Source organism: Canis lupus, chromosome 23, assembly GCF_048164855.1.
Source record: "Canis lupus baileyi chromosome 23, mCanLup2.hap1, whole genome shotgun sequence".
In the NCBI taxonomy this organism is placed as follows: Eukaryota; Metazoa; Chordata; class Mammalia; order Carnivora; family Canidae; genus Canis; species Canis lupus.
This window is the reverse complement of record NC_132860.1, coordinates 8,982,389-9,000,655: the sequence shown is the minus strand read 5'-3', so window position 1 is coordinate 9,000,655 and position 18,267 is coordinate 8,982,389. Positions and strand designations below refer to the sequence as shown.

The following is an 18,267-nucleotide window of genomic DNA, read 5'->3' as shown; positions in this document are numbered from 1 at the left end:
GAAAAGCCTCTGAAACTGGCTCCTCATGCATGGTCTTGCCCATCCCTGGTCTGTTCTCCACACTGTGGTCAGAATGATCACTTAAAACCTCAGATCTAGGGGTGCCTGGCAAGCTCAGTCGGGGGAGCATGTGACTCTTGATCTCTGAGGGCATGAGTTCAGGCCCCACATACCCGGTGGGTATGGAGATTACTTGAAAAGAAAAGCTTTGAAACAAAATAAAACCTCAGCTCTAATCATGTCCTGCACACCTCCTCCATACTTTTCCATGACTCCCCCATGGCTGTCAGGATTAGGACCCAAACCCCCACAATGAAATGCAGGGCCCTATGTATACAGAACCCTTGTTTCTTCTTGTTTCCAGCCACTGTGGCTCTACTTTGTGCTCTGGCTACATAGGCTTTCTTCAGTTCCTTCAATAGGCTGTACTGGTTTTGGCCTCAGGGCCTTTGCACAGACCTCAGGGGCTCTTCTTGTCTTCTCCATCCATACACCCTGGCCTCAGCAGCTCCTGCTCAGGCCTCGGCATATCTGTTACTTTCAGCAGGGCTGTCTTCCTTGTTCGTCCATGCTGCGATACTACGGAGGGTCTTTGGTTGCGTGTTCCCAGTAGCACGTCATGTTTATTGTCACAGCTCTCAACACGCTGCTGTTTATTTGTGATGCCTCTTCCCTGCACCAGTCCATGAGCTCCAGGAGGGCGGGAACCACGCCTGGCCTGTCCATTCCGGGGTCCTCAGCACTTGGAAAGTGTCTGCCGTGCTGTAGACACCTGATACGTATTTGCGGAAGCAGTGAAGGAATGAGTGCTCCCAAAGACCTCGACTCTCACGTGTTCCGCTTGCAAGTGCTACTTGCTTTCAATGAAGTGAAATAACAGGAGACCGTCTGTATTTTCTGTTCCATTTCTCTACCCTATAGAGATGGTGATTGATATCTGGAGTTCGAGAATAAGCATAGCAAGCAGGAACTCTGGCAGATGGACAACCTGCTTAGGAAGCCTGTTCTTGCCTTCGACTATCAGAACAGTGTTATTTTCTTTGGCCCAAAGGAGTCGAAGACTCTGTGTACTCAGGGAAACGGTGTAGACCCGCAGTGTGGAGCCGGGGCCAGGGGTGAGACTCAAATAATAATCAAGTGGAAGAGGGTTGTGTGAAGCCTGGTGGGGGACATTGCCTTTCTCAGCGGCTGAGGAATTGGAACATTCCCCCTTGTGTCAATGTGGAAGTGAATGAATTAAGTTCCGTTTTATGCCGTGCCTGGAAAAATACCAGCGCTGCACTCGCCTCGTTTCTGTAAGCAAACCCCAAATGCCACTCAGTCTCAGCTCTAGGAGAGCTGCAGGGAAAAGGAGTCAACATTTGCAGACTATGGGAAATACCACTGACGTGGAAAAAGAGGAGAGCCATGGATTTTTACGTTTTTGAGGTTATGTGCCCCTTTGAAAATCTGACAGCGGCATCAGACCCTTGCTCCCGTTCATGGTTCGTGCCCCTTGACCCTCTGCAAAATACATATCCGTATAATGTCCTCTCGTCCACTGAGACCCCCAGAGCGCCATAGCCTCGGGTTACAAATTCCAGTGAGTGGGTCCGGTTGGAAGTCGAGCAGAAATAAGCTAGGCAGAGATGACATGGGAGCACAAGGTAGACGACGTCTGGTCTAAGGAATACAATGGAGGCACTCTGTAATTAGGATTTTGTGTTCCTGAAGGTCTTTGCTTTGTAGAACAATGTGGTTGGCACAGGGCGACCAGTTGCACCAGAGTCAAATAAGGCAGACCTCTGGGCGCCGAGGGGAAGCCGCTCTGAGTACTTCCCCAAATTGATTGATTGATTTTTAAAAGATTTTATTTATTTATTTGAGAGAGAGCACAAGAGGGGAGCAAGGGTGGGAGGCAGAGGGAGAGGGAGAAGCAGACTCCCCACTGAGCAGGGAGCCCGACGTGGGGCTCGATCCTAGGACCCCAGGATCATGACCCCGAGCCAAAGGCAAATGCTTCACACACTGAGCCACCAACCCTGGTGATCCATCCACTACAACCCACCACGAGGCCAGGATTTTAGTCTGTCTGTGTCCACCACTGGTCCCCAGTGTCTAGCTCAGTGCTTGACCCATAGTAGATACTCAATAAATACTCATTGAATGGTTGAATCAATTAGTCTGTTCTGGGTTGCCCCGCTTCACTCTGTCTTCCTCTTCTTCATTTTGTTCTGGATTTAATCAGATTTTAGGGGTTTTTATTGTTGTTGTTCAAGATATTTGTCGAGGTCAGCAATGTGATGGCCTGTGTTAGCTGAATCCAAAGTTGATGTAAATTCTAAAATTACACGAAAACCTTGGGTGGAAAAAAAAAAAGCAAGATTCATCTTAGCCTTCTACGTCTTGTTGTCTAGACGTAGAATGACACGAGATTGAAGAGCTCCTGCTCTGGGATTCATGAACCCGAGGTTAACCTCTCAAGTCTGCTGCTTGGGGGTGACAAAAGCCTCAGTGTCTTCAACTGTAAAATGGGGTGTGAGAATTAAAGGAGGTCATGCAGTTAGAGCACGTGGCACAATTCTTGGCACACACCTACCTGTTGTTTTCATAAAAGGCAGGCATTTTTATTCTTACCTGGCTCCCCTGCCCTATAGTGTGTTGGTTCCTTCAGGGTCCTCTTCTCTTTCTGAGCCCACAGTCCTGAACCCCAGAAACTAACTTGCTAACTATATAGTGGTCAAGTGCAGCCTCTAAGAAGCCCCAGGAATATTCAATCATGGCTTTATTTAAGGATTGGGGATATTACTAATTTCCTCCCTTCCAATTTTTCCATATTTTTAATTTCAATTAATAAGCATGTGTCACTTCATCATTTAAAAAGGACCGAATAATGGGACCCCTGGGTGGCTCAGTGGTTGAGCATCTGCCTTCAGCTCAGGTCGTGATCCCGGGGTCCTGGGATCGAGTCCTACACTGGGTTCCCCGCAGGGAGCCTGCTTCTCCCTCTGTCTGTGTCTCTGCCTCTCTCTGTGTGCCTCTCATGAATAAATAAATAAAATCTTTTTAAAAACAAACAAAAATGGCCAAATAAGAAAAAATATTGTAATAAAAATGTGTTTATTCCATTTTGCTAAATTCAGAGGTAGGAAACAAGCACATTTTATTATGTCTGGTCTGTAGAGTCCGTTCTGGGAAACTGGGAGAGCTCAATTTGTCCATAATAAAAATGCCTAAACACAGGCACCAAGAAAGGAAGGCTGCACCCCTGAGTGGGCTCGGATGTGCTGTTCTGTTTGGTAGATGTGGGGTTAGGAATGGGGACTCCTGGCTGCATCTCCCAGCACCCCCACTACCCAGCTCCCTGTGCAACTTTGGGAACATTGCTCAACCTATTCCAGCCCCAGGTTTCTCATCAGTAAAGTGGGAGAGACAAGTGGAGAGACTTTTCCTTACAGATAGTTGTGGGAATGAGTACCAAATCCTTCACACGTCACAGTAAGTCTTCCACGCATTCTTATCTTCTTTGTATTCCCAATAGCATCAGTGACGTCGTCATCCTTTACGGTATATGTGCGTGCCTTTTGCACGTGCGTGTATATATAAATGTATATGCAAATGTCTGCACTTTGATGTCGAATCATCATCTCAACCCGATTGTGGCCAAAGGAGAGCTCTTGATTCCGCAAACCCATCCCGCCAGCCACTCCTCCCCTAGTGTCCTGCACTTGGGTAAATGGGGCCAACGCTCCCCTAGGGGTTCCACCTCAATCCTCAAATCCTGAGAGTCCTCCTTTGCTCCTCTTTCCATCATGACCTATACCCAGTGTGACAACAATGCTGATCGGTCTCAAAATTAGCCTCTTCTCTGGTTTGTTTGTTTTTTTCTTAAAGATTGTATTTATTTCTGGATGAGAGACAGAGAGAGAGAGACAGAGACAGAGACACAGGCAGAGGGAGGAGAAGCAGCTCCATGCAGGGAGCCTGATGCGGGAATCAATCCTGGGTCTCCAGGATCACACCCTGGGCTGAAGGCAGGTGCCAAACCGCCGAGCCACCCAGGAGTCCCCACCAGCCCCTTCTTTTGACAGCCACTGCCCCCCATGCCAGACAAAGCCACCGGCCTCTCACTACCTACTGCACCCGGCACCCCGATCCCCCGGCCAGCTCTCCACGGGGGAGCCCAAGTGAGCGCTGACATGCGCCCCTCGGGCTGTGCCACCTCCTTGCTCAGGAAGAGCCCGGTGGTTCACTGTCCTCGGGGCTCTGTCTGGGGCATAAGCCGACCTCTTCTGGAAAGGGCCAGGCCGTAAGCGGTTCAGGTCTCGCAGGCCACCTAGAAGTCTGTCGCACCGCCATCATCTTCTCCTTCTTTGTCTTCATTTCCGTCTCCATCTGTTTCCTTCTTCTTCTGACCCTTTCAAAACGCAGGCACTGTTGCTAGCTCAGGGGCCGCGGAGCGCGCCCGGGCCCTGGTTTGCGGACTCTTGCGCTTCGTGCGCTGCCGGCGACTCCTCTCCAGCTCGCCTGCCCTCGGCCTCTGCCCTGCTCGCTGTGCTCCAGCCTCAGGGGCCTTCCTGCTGTCCCTGAGCACCTGCTGCGTTCTCCCTGGGGGGCCTGCCCTCCTGTCCCTCTGCCCTGATGCTGTGGCTCAGGTCTGCCACGGACTCCCTTCCTTCGTTTGCATCTCTGCTGGTAGGTGCCTCCTGGGGAAGCCTCTCTGAGCTGACTTTCTACAGCTCTCATCCCCCACCCCAACCCCAGGCACATGCTGTCCCTCACCTGGCTATTCTTCTGGAAGTACTTACTGTATGTTACTTGCCTGTCACTTTTGAGGCCCTTGTGTGTAATCTCCTCTGTCCTGTTCAACACTCTGTCTCCCCGACGCCCAGAAAAGAATGGGGCACTTAGTGGCCGCTCAAGAAATATTTGCTGCATGCATTAATAAATTTAAGAACAATTCCGTCCTGGGGCTCATTTTCAGCCCCTGCAATACCACTCATCTGCAACGAGGCGGCCCTCTTTATAAATTCTCAGCCCCGTTGGCTCTCTGGTAACAGCACCACGCTGCGCTCTGAGTGAGAGTGGGGACCATGAGAACCCACTTCCATGTGCCGTCGGGGTCTGCAGGATGAATCCAAGTGTGAACATGGGTGTGGGGAGGCACAGGGGGGAGGAAGGGGAGCAAAGCCAGGCTCCAAGGTGAGGGGAACTGCCCAGCTCGCAGCAACTGATGTCGATGGAGCGTCCCTGGGTGTTAAGTGCTCCGTGGAGCCCATGCCTGATTTCTCTTGAGGGAGAGAAGCATCTCATAGAGTCAGAGGAAGAGCATGGAGATAAATTGTCCTTCCCAGGGACACACCGCCAAGACAGTCTGCAAACCACTTAGTGGAAACACGGAAGGGATGGTGCTTGTTGGGCCCAGATGGGACATGGTGGAAAAAATCTGGTATTTCTGGAGCCACTGAAGAGAACCTGGCGACTCCCAGCCCTAGGCACAAATCTCCCAGAATCTCCTTCTCGGGGCTGTGGGATTGGCAAGCTAGAGGGGTGCATCTGGAGCAGCCAGAAGGGTATACTCTTCTTCTATACCCACCCACCCCACCCCCCGCCGCTGTGCTCCAGTGTAGAAACCTTAGGAGAAATGGGCTTGGATGGGTGTCATTGCAAAAGTGAGTCTGGGCCCCATCCTGGGGGCATTGCAGGAGGCTGCTCAGGAGGTGCACTGCATGGGGCATCCTGTGGAGGTCTCCAGAGGGCTTGGTGGTGTGCACCTTCAAGGTCTAGCTCACGGTCAGTGAGCCTCAGATTGGGCAGTGTGCCTGGCTGTAAACTTACATAGGCAGGGCCTAGAGAGTCCTGGCCCAGGAGCTGGGTCTGGGGGTGAAGAGACAGAGGAATGTCTTCCTTGGACACCCTTTAGGATAGAAAGTGGGAGGCGCAGGACAGGGGAGCCTGTGTACTGTTCAGATGGGGGGTTTTATGTCCAAGACCACAAGTCTAACCCTTGATTTAGAAAATAAGACAGCTGTATAATATGAGCGGAAACACACTGGTAGGATAAATCAAACTGTCTAGCCACGTCTCAGGAGCCCAAGGCAGAAGGTCCGATGGTCTGGGATCTGTCGATGGGTCTGCTGTATGACCTTGGACTAGTCACTTGACCTTTCTGGGCTTCAGTATTTTCAGGTACACAGTGGTAATGGTACAACTTGACGTTGCCATCTCATGAGTTATTGGAATCAAACAAGAGAATAAAGTCTTTGTGAAGCTAGAAAGGCTCTAGTCATGTATAACTTGATCCCTAACCAAGTGTAGAGAGCGGTATGCCAAGAGCAGCAACTAACATCCAATGAGCATGGACCAGGTGCCAGCTACCACATGCATGTGTCACATGGGCCTCGCTGTTGAGACACTGGCACTGTTATCATTTCCATGAAGAGATGAGGTCCTCAGATTCGAAGAAGTTAAATAACCTGCCCCAGGTCACACCACGAACCAGGGGGACGAGACTCTGAATTTAAGCAGCTGGTCTCTGGAGGACACCCTGGGAGTGTGCACCAGAACCTTGAGGGCCTGTAACCCAGATCTCCGGGCTCCCAACCCAGCAGCCCACCCCCACCCCCCACCCCCCTCTTGGCTTCCTCCAGGAAGATAACCACAAGTCCGTCCAGGGAAAATAGACCCATCACTATCTCTTCCTTGCAGAGAGGTCAATCCCTGCCAACCGCGGAGAGAGTGCGGGTCCTGATGTTTACCCCTTCCAAGAGCCAAGGGTTCCAGTGGAAATGGTGGAGCCCTGCCAATCCTCGGGAGGAGGAGGGGCAGATGCCAGGGAGCAGGGGCTCCCCTGGATTCTGCTGAGGAGGTGCGTGGGGGGACTACTTCTCCGTCCAGGATAGGCCTCCCTCGCTGCACAGTGAGTGGGTCTTGGAGAAACATTGCCTCCCTGCCTCTGCTTCCTCTAGGAAATCTCTGAAGGACAGCTGGTGCTTTCCATGCCCTCAGCAGGAAGAAGAGAAGGAAAGGCAGTCAGCGTCCCCTTCCCCGGGCCCCTCGTTCCAGACAGTGTGGCCAGGCGGGCGGCCCAGGGCCGTTTGCTCAGCTTGCCTGATGTCATGCTGTTCCTTGGACTTTGTGGAGTCCGGCCAAGGGAGAGTGGTCCATAGGGGCTTCTGGGCATCCCTCCCTGAGAATACCTCGGGAGCCTTTTCAGATGGACTGGGACTGTGAAAGGACATGAAAACAGGTAGAAGAGGAATTATTGAAAGAACCAGAAATCCCCACAGAAGGAAAAAGAACTGCCCTGGGGCCGCTGAGCTCTCGGTCACTGCAGGGGTTCAGGCAGAGGCAGGAGACCCTCTTGGCAGGGGCCTTGCTAAAGTAGGGGTGTGTGCACTGGTAGGGAGAGGCCTGCCCAGCCCTCTATAAACCTGTGGCCCTGAAAAGGGGCAGGGGACGTGGGATGGGAACGGCCTGGCATATGCAGTGCAGACGTGCGTCAGGCTGGCCTCTCCCACCTTCTCACTGGACCTCCGCTCTCCCTCCTGGTTCTGTGTCGGCCCTCCTGCCCTGCGACTGCCAGGCCTCACTATTACTTTTTCCTCCTAGGATAACTACTGGCCCCACACCCTGCCCTTCTGTGCCCTGCTTGTTGCTGGGTGACGCTCCTGGAGAGTGGGCCAGGTGACTCATTCTGGGGCTTTCTCAAGTGACGCGATGCCTCGGCCTGGGTACAAGGCTGTTTCTCCTGGAGCAGTGGTTCTCAATCTTTAGTGGGCATCAGAATGAGCTACAGGCCTAATGAAACAACAGCAACAAAGCACAGACTGCTGGGTCCTACCAGAGTCTCCTTCAGTAGTTCTGTGGTGGTGCCCAAGAATTTGCCTATGTAACAAGTTCCCAGGTGTCACTGATGCTGTAGGTCCGGGTTCCACACTTTGAGAGCCACCGCTCCAGAAGATCTCTAAGGCCCATGACCATGGGTACAAGGCTATGGATTCAGACGACCCCTGTTGGAATCCCACCATTTATGAGCTGTGCGACCATAGGTAATTTCCCTAACATCTCTGTGCTTCTGTTACCTGCTCTGGATACTGGTGATGGTACTACTTGCAGAGGTCTGTTGTGAGGATTGATGATGGTGATTTATATACATAGCTTAGTGTCTGGGTCATGCCGAGTATCCAAATACTCAATAAATATCAGCAATTCTTATTATCAGAATAAGATGATGGCTATTTCAGACACTCTACGTCTACCTCTGTAGGACAGTAGTGTCGGAGCAAAGGCACACATCCTCCTCCCACTGTGCCCCCGGTGTAGGGCCCATCCCATTGTTATTCCTTACCATCTGCTCCATGCTGCAAGGATGAGGATTCATTATCACTAAGGCCATCCTTCAAATCTCGGTTTTGTGTCAGGGGCCAGCCACACATTCTGAATGACTGGCTTTCAGTGTGACTCTGCATAAAGCCTGCCTGATAGAAACCAGATTGTGTGTAGGACACAGGGGTGGGGTCATCTGAGTTCTCTTGTCATGTTTCTGTTGGAGCCCCAAGGCCCCCATTGTCTCATCACTCATATCCTGTGGTCTTTGGCCTGATAGTTGTAATGACAGGAGTGCGGGCTTGAGTCTCCTGCTGCAGGGTCTCAAAATTAAGTGAGCAAATCTAGGGGTGGCTTCAGATGGACTCAGGCTGCTTTGAATGTTGCCAAAGAGGGAGACCTGCAGGGAAAATTCATGCCAGGTTCAGCCTTGTAGGGTGCTGCCCCTGAAGTGGGTTCCTTGGAGTAATAGCTTGAGAAGTGCTCTACCCAAAGGGTTCTGCAGTCAAATAAACTTGGGAAGTACTCCATTTCCAACTGCCTGCTTAGAGCTCCAGGGTGCTCACTAGCCTAAGGAAGCTTCCCGAATGTCCTCCAGATAAGACACAGCAACAGTAAGGCTGTTGAACATCCTCAAGTTTGTTTCCCATCAATTAATTTGGGGAAACCAGTTCTAGGAATTTATGATTTTTCAGGGGACTTCATGTATAATATCTCACCTGATTTTCAAAATAATCCTAAGAGGTAAGTATGACCATGCCTATTTTACAAAGAGGAGGCTGAGATGCAGAGAGGTTTACAACCTGCCCCGGGTCACAGGGCTGTGTAAAATACCCTCTACAATTGCATGATCTGGTAAAGAATTCCTCCATATGATGGAAGTTTATTTGTAGTGGCCACAATCATTAAAACCAAACAAAACTAAAAAATAAGCAAAAAAAAAAAAAAAAAAAAACCAACCTCCCCCCTTCCCCAAAAACCCACTAACTGGGCATGGCACCTATTAACCCTTTCAGTGAAGTGTATTTATTTTACTTTTGACCTTGGGCCCACCTTATGGTTACGATGTCACTACACAGAGAGATGGGACAACACAGGTTAAGAACGTAGATTCTTCGCTAGACGGTGTTTGAATCCAAGTAGTGTCACCTGCTGACTCTGGGACCTTGGGCAAGTGATTGAACTTTTCTGGGCCTGGTTTCCCCTCTGTGAAATGTGATCTTCACACCTGTGTCATAAGGTTTCTATGATGATCCAATGAGATGCCACACGCAGACGTCTCAGAATGGCACCCGACGCAGAAGACTCGCTTCTGCAAGTATCCGCTATTGTTGCTGCTGTTACTTTGGTTAATGATAAGAATACTACGTGAAGCCCACTTGTCTTGAGAGCCCACGGGTGTTTACGTCGGAGCCCGTAGGCCTGAGACTCACCTTGGCCTGCTCACTAAGCCTCTCTGTGCCTCAGTGTGTGCCTCGGAAAATGGGATCACGCCAGCCAACTAGCCCCGCTCACAGAATGGTTCTAAGAATAACCACCTGGACGGGTGCTGTGGAAGCCCTTTGACAGACATAAACCTAGGCCACCCTGAGTCCCCCGCGTCCCCGAGCGACTGGAGCTGCGCAGGGAGGAAGCACCGCTCTCAGGGTGGTGCTCTGGGGTCTGGGAGGTGCCCAGAAGTGCCCAGGCCCAGTGATCAAGGGTGGCAGTGTCATGGGCCTGCTCGGGAGCCAGAAGCCAGTCATTAGCAGTGCTGAGAGTTTTCCTTTGCTAAACAATGGTGCCCTCATTCTGGGATTTCCCGGGTTGTCCTTGTTGACTTTGGAATAGAGGGGGGTTGTCTGCACACACTGTCTGGGCCGGTGCATCTCAGGCATCTGTTTCCTCCTGTTTACCCTCATCTCCTGCCCTGTGTGCCAGACCCCCAGGGCCAGCCCTGAGCCTCCCTCACCTCCCCAGGGGCAATCATCAGGGTGCCCTGTCCTGGGCCCGGGGGTGTGGGGGGTGTGGGGGAGAGGGAGGAGGCCCTCAGAGGGGTGTGTGTGTGTGTGTGTGTGTGTGGCAATCTCCTGTGAGATCAGGATGCCTAACAAAAGCGGAATCAATTTACCTGCGGCTTTTGTTCCAAGGGAAAAGCTGGCCTCCAGAGCCCCCATCGGGGAATAATATTTAACCCACTTCGAGGGCATGTGTGTTCCTTTCATCTCTCAGTCATGAAAGCAGTGGCCTTAAACACACACACACACACACACACACACACAAACACACATAAAAGAAAGCAGTGGCCTTTCCTACAGGTTTATGAGGGAGGCGCTGAGTTCCTCCACGGTGCCCGGGAAGCGGAGAGCGCAGCCCCTGGGGAAAGATGCTGCCTCTTACTCGGCTAAGCTAACCGTCATCCCTGGTGACCAGGACTGGCCCAGGATGAAAGGGCTGATCCCACAGGGACAATAAAATAAACAAAACCACACCACCCTCTCCCCCACCAAACCACAACCACTGAAAACAAAACAAACCAACGCGCAGCCCGGGGAGAGTTTGAGGACGACTCCCTTCCAGACCCCATCTCTGAATCATTCGGTCGCAAAACCAGAACAGAAGACAAAAATTAGAAGCCATTTATCTTTCTTAAGTGTTTTGACAAAAGCTCCCCATGTCTCTGTGCCCATAGTTCGGTGGTGGAATCTTTGAAAACATTTGTTATTTTACTATTATTATTATTATTATTATTATTATTGCTTTGAACAGTTTTACTTCACCTCATGTGAACCCCTGGCCTAACTGAGAGGCCTGGAGAAGCCTAAATAGGTCTTTAGGCAACCTCCAAAACACACCTCGTGGGTCAGAGCAGTGGGTCAGAGCAGGAGCTGGGCTCAGAGGGTAGGAGGATGAGGGAGGAGGGAGGCCTGGCAGCAGGGAGGCCCTTCAAAGGGGGGTCAGAGGTCACCCAGAGATTGCACAATTTCCACCCTTATCTGCTTCACTGAAGTAGCAGGAGTGGAGGGGGCTGGAGGAGGAGCCCCTGGGCCTAGGATGTTGAATAGAGCAAATAAATACCAGGGGCACCTGGCAACCCTGGGATCTGGGGAGGGAGAAGCACGGCTGCTCTTCCAAACCGCTCTTCCAAACCGTGTCCTAGGCTGCTTGGGACCAGTCCCGCTGCTTTGTATAAGTCGAAAGCCTCTTACTCCAGAGCTTTAAAGTTGGTCTTTAAGCATTCATTCTTCCTGAAACTTATTTTTTACCCTGAGCTCCTTCTGTGTTCAGCAGTGTTTGGGAGGCTATGGAGAAAAATAAGGCCTAATCCTCACTCTCCAAAAGCTCTTCTTCTGGTAATGCTTAGAAGGAAATGTGCGGTCTCCAGATGCCCAGCGAGCAAGTGAATCTTTAGCCTGGCAGGGTCACCGTGGATTTCTGAGAGCCTCCCCGAGATGCCATCCTGCCCTGTCTCCAGCTTCCCAGTTCCGTCGGGTTTCTTTTCAGTGCATTTCACACAGTACAGTGGAAGGCGTTCCATAGAGGGGACCTGGATTTTCCTGGACAATAATGGGGGGTTGGAGGCAGGATTGGATGAACGTTAAGCCCCCTATAGTCCTGACCGTCTGAATATATTCACTCCGGTTGATAATACCAACACTAAGCCAAACACTATTCTGAGTGTACAAGGATGAATAAGACAGAGTGCCTGTTCCTAAGCGATTTGTAATTCAGTAGTAATAATGCTCCTATCAATACTAACGCATCTAACAGCCGATGATACCCCCCCACCCCACCCCCCGCAGGAGGATTACCAAGGCTGGCAAGAAGGCGAGAAACAAAGAGCTGGAAACCCTAGAGGTGAGGGGGAGTTCTCAAAGGGGAGGGATCCAAGACAAGTTCACCAACTAAGTTAATTTTGCTTTGGACCTGACAGACCTGCACAATATCATTTAGTAGAGAATGGAGGGAAGAGCACTTCCATGCACGGGGAACAGTCTGAACAAAGGTGTGCAAGGGAGAGTGAGCAGCCCACAGGGACGGGAGACCCTGTGCCCCTCAGACACTGACCCCCATCACTGGAGGGAAGAAAGTGCATTGGGGAGGGGGGAGCCAGAAAGCAACACATTCAACCCCGTCCAGGGAACACACTGGAGGCGAGATGCCTTTACATAATTCTTTATCCAAAGGAAAAAAGAAAACGGGTGGGGGAGGGAGAGAAATCCTTTGCCAGCCCAGCCCAGCCCTTTCTAGGGGCGGATTCATTCATTTGCGGGCTTGTCAGTGTGACATTGTGTCTGCCCTCCAGAGAGCCATACATCTTACTTTCAAACTCTCCAATCGCCTGGGACCCCCTGCAGACCCCAGTGTTCCCAGTGACCTTTTGGCCGGGGAGGCTCACTCGCCTCCAAGGCTGCCAGAGGGGAGATGGCACCTCCCGGGCTCACCCTCCTTGTCCCAGCTTTCTTCTCCAGGAAGGATTAGTGCTTTGCTTAAATCTGACTCCCAATTCCTAAAAGGCCTGCCAGCTGTGTACGTCCAGGAGTCTTTTATTTGCACTTTTATATATCTTCCTCCGTATCCAACTGCTCCAGGCCCTCCCAGAAAGGGAAGGAGACTTAAAATAAGCCTGAAAGCCATTTGCCAAAATGTCTGTTTGCAGATTGTCTTCATCCTCCCGGGGATGGCATTTCTGAGACTTCCTTTCCTGTGTATAGTATGACAATAATGTGGACACTGCAGAGCTGGGGGGTGGGCAGGCCTCCCCCCTCCCCCCCAGGGATGCTCCTGTTTGGCGGTTTTGGAGCTGACTGAACAGAGCCAGTCACTCTCCTTCTCTGAGCCTGTGTCTGCAAAATGAGAAAAATCACTTCTCTTAGCATTGCGGTGATGAGTAAGTGAAAGGTGCCCTGTGCGCTGCTTGATAAATAGCCGCTAATAGGGCTAGGATTTTCCCTTGACAGAGGATGCTAAACTCTTCTGTGCTATTTTACTACTCATGCCCAGTTATTTGGGGAAAAAAATATCATGGGCTCCCTATGGTAAGCTATTAGAGTATTCCTTCCCCCTGAGGTGGCACACTGTTCCTGGTCTTTCCTTTGTCATCCTTGTGCCATGTAAAAGCAGACAACTGTCCACAGTGAGCCTCTTGTGTGGGCGGAAAGGGATCAGCCCACGTTCGTTTGGGGCATTCTAGAGAGCCCATTCCGTCTGATGTTCCCCGGGGCTGGCCCCCGCAGCGTCTGAACTTTCCCCATTCGTCACTGCTTTGGCTCAAAGAGTGGAAGACCCCTGTTAAACTGGAATACGTTATCTGGGAAACACATTAAGCCATTAACAGCTGGACACAAATTAGTTTATCAGACGGGGGCTGGGCTTGCAGAATGTAGGAGGGAAAAGGAACTTTACAGATCATCATTTTAGAGGTGAGGGAAAGGAGGTCTGGGAATGAGCAGGTTTGGTGGATGCCTGGCCCCAAACTTCACCTTCTGGCCTGAATCTCTTCCCCTCTTCCTTCTGCCTTGAGGAACAAGATAGACCCTCCAGCTTTCATTCAGGAGATACCTGTCACATGCCTCCCCTAGCTGAGGAGGCGCCGAGAATTCAGAGAAATGTGAGAGTGGGCAAGACAGACGTGGAAGTAAGCAAGTGCTGGGCCATGTGGGGCACATCCCTTGGATGCTGGGGAAGGGAAGGTCTGGAACAGGATACTGTCAGCAAAGGGCAGATCCGGCCTCTGGGGGGTGACTACCACCAAGGGTTGTGCAGTACTGGGACCTAGGGCTCTACCTTGTGGCTACCATGAGAGTACAAGAGAGGTCACCATCAGGGATCTGGGCTCAGCTAGGGGTCACTGCCTGCAAGTGTCAGCACTGAACAGTCAGGTCCAAGAAATGGATCTGAAAGCCATGAGCTGAAAAAAGAGGCCAACCATTCAGAGGGACAAGACCACACATTCAGGGTAGACCTTCACAAGCATTGTTCCCCTGGCTTTGGCCCATGTGGTCAGCACGGGCTGATCTCTTTCCCTTAATTCACATCAAAGGACTTGGTGGAAGATCACAGAAATAGGAGGAAGGAGAAGAAGGGTGCTGGGAGAGGCAGCGTGGGGCAGGATGAAAAGCTCTCCAAGGTGTAGGAGGTTTTAAGGGGCTGCTTGTATTCTGAAAATCTGCAGGGTCCTGACACCTGCTTGGGTGAACTCAAAGCCATGAGACCCCTTGGAGCCACCCGCTGCATCAGCAGATTGCTGGTGCTGTCAGTGGCATTTTCTCTACACCACTCCTTACCCAGGTCCTCATTCTCTATCCCCTGTGTGATTTCAACAGCCTTCTAACCGGTCTCCCTCCCTCCAGCCTCAAACTTTCCAAACTTACCTTCTTGCTGCTACTAGAGAGGTGTCTCCTAAAATGGGAAACCAGTCAAATCATTCCTCTGGTTTATAAGGAGGAAGGGTAGGATCTCCTTTACAGGGACCTAACCTGCTCCAGCCTTACAAATAGCCCCATTTCCTGCCCCTTGATCTTCTCCTCCTGATCACACAGCACCTGCCACACTTTTTCACCACTTTCTACCCTTACACGTGCTGCTCCACCTTCCTGGGATGCTTTCCTCTTGTTGAACCTTCCTGCATCCTTTCAGATGCAGGTCAGTGTCATGTCTGTGAAGTTATTCTATGCTCCCCAGTCTTGTTTATACCTTTTTTTTTATGGCCCATTTGTCTGGCATACAGGCATACAGCCCCCTTCGTCGCACCTGCCACATGGCCCTGCAACCGTCGGTGTGTGTGTCCATCGTTCAATAGACCATGTGTGTGTGTAGTAGGGACTCCCCTCTGATTCTCAATACCCAGCACAGAGCTGGGTACACGCATATGGTAGATGTTCAAGGAATGTTTGCCAAATGAGTCAGGATACCTATGGTCTATGAGATCTGAAAGGCAAGGCCACAGGATTCATTCTTTTTCATTAGAGCTCATTACCCTCTCTACCTCCACCCCCTGCTGCTTCCTTGTACCATGAGTAGTGTTTTCCACCTCTGACCAGCAAAGATTTTGATCGGGAACTAACTGCTCATTCAATGACTTTTTTTTCTGGGGATGTGTCATTTTTTGAAGTTTTTGGGGCATCCTAGAGAACATGCTACACCTATAGATGCTTCCTCAGAAAGCATAAATGCCCAGTGTCCTAGCATTTTCCTACAATGAAAAGGTTCCTGGACTGCACATCCTCCCACCCAGCTCCAAGAGCCCCTGGCTTAACACAGCTGTGAGAGATAACTCATGTTTTGCTCTCTTCGCCAACAAGATTTTGTCCAGCTTTATTTTCAGAGGAAAAAAAATGGTTATTTTAAAATATCGTTTTCCAAAGCCATAGGTATACTTCACTACGGAATACGCTTTCTCACATGACATATGCTGTCCCCCTTCTGCGTTTCCCTAGGATGTGCCCCGTCTGTTTAAGTAGCATATATCCCTGCCCATGTTTCCCTCTCCAGAAATATGTGGGGAGATGGACATAACAGGGTCTTTTGCAGTCAGTCAGTATAGGTCAGGGCCCAGGCAGGATGTGGGATGTGCTGCCCTGGTCTGGCTCTGTCCTGTTGCAGAGGAAGCTGCAGGAATTTAGGACGTTGTCAACAGACTTTCATTTGGGAAACATTCTACTGAGCTCCCACTATGTGCTACACTGTTCCAGGCACTTGGAGATACCATGTGGGAGCAAAAGAGACAAGGCCCCTGCTCTCCTGGAATTTATAGTCCACTGGGACAAGGCAGAAAATAAACAAGAATACAAGTTAGTGGGACACCTGGGGGGCTCAGTGGTTGAGCACCTGCCTTAGGCTCATGTGGTGATCCTGGGATCTCAGGATTGAGTCCCAAAGCGAGCTCCCCACAGGGAGCCTGCTTCTCCCTCCGCCTGCGTCTCTGCATCGCCCATGAATAAATAAATAAAATCTCAAAAAAAGAAAAAAAAAGAAAAGAATACAAGTAAACTATGGTCACACAGTGAACAGGACAAAGGAAAGCAGTAATAGAAGAGTGTGGGAAGGAGAAGGTCACTCCATTAAAAGTCAAAAGTCCCTTTGAGGAGGTGACATGAGAAATGAGACCATAGGCAGGTCTAGGGGGATCAGCGCTCCAGGGAGAGGCACTGTCAGGTGCAAAGGTCCTGAGGTGGGAAGGATTTCAGTGGAATGTTAGAGAAGAAGAAAGACAGCCACTGTGGTTAGAGCACTATAGGCTAAGGGAAGAGGGTGGGGGATGAAGTTGTAGGTCATAAAACACGGATGGGATTTTTCATCTATGAAGGGAAACCAAATCCTGACAGCTTTAGGCAGAGCAACATTTCGATCTAGTTGGCATGTTTGGAAGATCACTTTCAAAGGGTCAGGACCCATTTTACCACCTCCCCTCACCTGGAACGGTTTCGAATACTGGAATGAATGTGAAATAAAGCAATTCCGTGAATTCTCATCATTGCTCTCCATTGGGGGACAGCAGGTGCCCATCCTAAAATGTCACGGTTGCCCAAGTCAGACACCAGCACTCAGGTCTGGGCAGCCTGTGCCATCTTGCCTTGATTCCTGAGCCTCTTCACCATCCTGAAAGTGGCCGGGGTGGGGGTGGGGGTGGGGGACCCCCTCCCCCCTGCCAAGGGTTGGACTGGAAGGTGAGGGGCCCCTACAGTCTCAGAGGAAGCCACAGGGGTACAGGGGCAGCCCCCCCTCGGAGAAAGAGCGTGCAGCAGGTGGGGCGCGCAGAAGAGGAAACAAAGGCCACACAGCCTCTTCCCCTGGCTGCCTCCCCTGTCATCACCTGCCCCCCTCCTCCCCGAGGGCCACGGATGTCCTCCCCGTGGCAGCGGCCAGGTGTGTTGGAGAACACTCGAGCCCCATCCTTCACGTAGCAGGAAGGGGGCCGGGCCGGGGCAGGTGCGGGGGTGGGGGGCCGGGGGGGGGTCCCCGAGCGGCTCCTGCCACGCAGCTTGGGGGAGTTGGGCGGGCGCGGCGGGGCGCGCGGGGAGAGGCGCGGGCTGCGGACCCGGCAGCCGCGGAGCGCGCACCCCCGGCCGCGCACGGACCCCGGGGACCCTGGGCGCGCGCGTCCCCGAAAGAGTTAAGCGGCTCCCCTGCAGCCCTCGGGCCCTCCCCGCCCCAGCGCTGCGCCGGGGGCCTCGGCGGGCGGCCCGCGGGCCGGCGAGGGGGCGGGGAGCCCGGGGCCGCGACTCCCGCCCCCGCCCCCGCCCCCGCCCCGGCCCCCGCCCCGGCGCGGCCCCATTGGCCTCCGCGCGGCGAGGCGCGGGCGCTCGGCCGCAGGGGGAGTTGTTGGATTTGGCGGAGGCGGGGCGGGGGCCGGGGCGGGGGCCGGGGCGGGGGGCCGGGGCCGGGGCCGGGGCGCGGGGCCCCATCCGCAGCGCGCTCGGCCGCCGGGGCGGGCGGGGATGCGCGGCCGGGCGCGCGGGGACCTGCGCGGACGGGCCGGCCGGACCTGCGGGGCGCGCGGGCAGGTGCTTCGCCGCCCTCCCGTGCCCTCCTGCTTCCCCCTCCCTCCTCGCCCTGAAGTAAGATGAGCGTGATGCTGTGGCGCTGGGAGCAGAATAACACCACCATGAAGCTGGTAAGGTGCACTGCAGACCCCTCGCCCCGGGGGACACTGGTTCCCCCCCCCCCCCACCCCGGGAACTGCCTCCCACCGTGGAAAGCCCCTGAAATGCATTTCGTGCTTGTTGCTTCCCTTATTGTTTGGAAGCTGGATTTGAGGCTTTTTTTTAAACCGGGAAAGTCGATGTGTGCATGTGTGTGTGTGTGTGTGGGGGGGGTGGGGGGTGGGGACGGGTGCAGTTTCCCGGGTCCCTTCCACCTCCAGATCCCCGGGGGTGCCCTGGGCTGCGCTCGGGGAGGGCGTCCTGCGAGGAGGTCTGCGCCATCCCCACCCGTCCCGGGCCCCATTGTGTGGGATACTTGGGGATGCAGGCCGGTGTT

The 18,267-nt window shown here is 52.6% G+C and overlaps 1 protein-coding gene and 1 non-coding gene across 6 annotated transcripts in view; both read left to right on the top strand.

Moving 5' to 3' along the window:
* Window positions 1-18,267, top strand: part of NAV2 (neuron navigator 2) — a 727,084-nt gene that overhangs the window by 375,499 nt on the left and 333,318 nt on the right. The gene's annotated exons all lie outside the window — the stretch shown is intronic.
* LOC140615627 (small nucleolar RNA SNORD45) lies at window positions 2,270-2,341 on the top strand. Its single transcript, XR_012016122.1, has one exon. It is a non-coding gene; the product is annotated as a small nucleolar RNA SNORD45 (small nucleolar RNA).